Below are 793 nucleotides of genomic sequence, written 5' to 3'. Positions count from 1 at the left end.
TTTTCTGGGAGAAGGAAAAGCCTTCTAAGCCAGCCTTGGTCAGCCAAGTGGAGGGAGGACCTGGGGACACAGAAGAAAAGGGAGCACGGTTGGCACAGACCCTGCAGCTGTGCTCAGGGTAGAGAAGCAGAATTGTCCAGAGGGATGTGGGGCCAGCTCAACACAAGCACAGCCCTGCTGGCTTTGGTGAAGCCCAGACTGGGTCCAGGAGGAACCCACAGATAGTGGGGAGCAGCACCTGCTGCCCCTGCCTTCTGGTGCTGATGGCCCAGCCCTTCATGCCACCCGAATAGCCCCTGCTGCAGCCCTCAAGTGGTGGCAGAGGCAGCTTCTTATCCATATTATATATATCTTTTTTAAGGAAAATGGTTAATTTGGTACTAACAAAGCCTCACATGCTTGTGTGTCCGGCAGAAACACCCTTTATGGGTTCTGCATTCAGTGCAACACCAGTACTGAGCAGTATGAAGGGTTAAGGCACGGGTGAAGGTGCTGCATCCCTGCCTTAGGTCCTAACTCGGTGCCCCAGGAGCTGAGCCCGGGGTTGCTAAGCTTCCTCCAGTAGCTATAGGAACAGCAGCCTCGATGCTAAACACCGTTAAATTACACCACGCCGGCTTGAGCTCCTTTAGGTTTGTGCTCTGAGCAGACAAATCCCTCGTGTTGAAGTGGCTTCACCTCCTACCCGTGCTCTGGATTATGGGTTAAAATTGCTTTGATTTGAAACAAAACAACTTCTCATTTCCATACCAGCTGTGACCCCCCAGGTGCCAATCTGGGCTCAAAGGCCACC

The sequence above is a fragment of the Cygnus atratus genome, chromosome 8 (genome assembly GCF_013377495.2).
Source record: "Cygnus atratus isolate AKBS03 ecotype Queensland, Australia chromosome 8, CAtr_DNAZoo_HiC_assembly, whole genome shotgun sequence".
Classification (NCBI taxonomy): domain Eukaryota; kingdom Metazoa; phylum Chordata; class Aves; order Anseriformes; family Anatidae; genus Cygnus; species Cygnus atratus.
The sequence above is the reverse complement of the archived record's forward strand: the minus strand, read 5'-3'. Positions refer to the sequence as shown.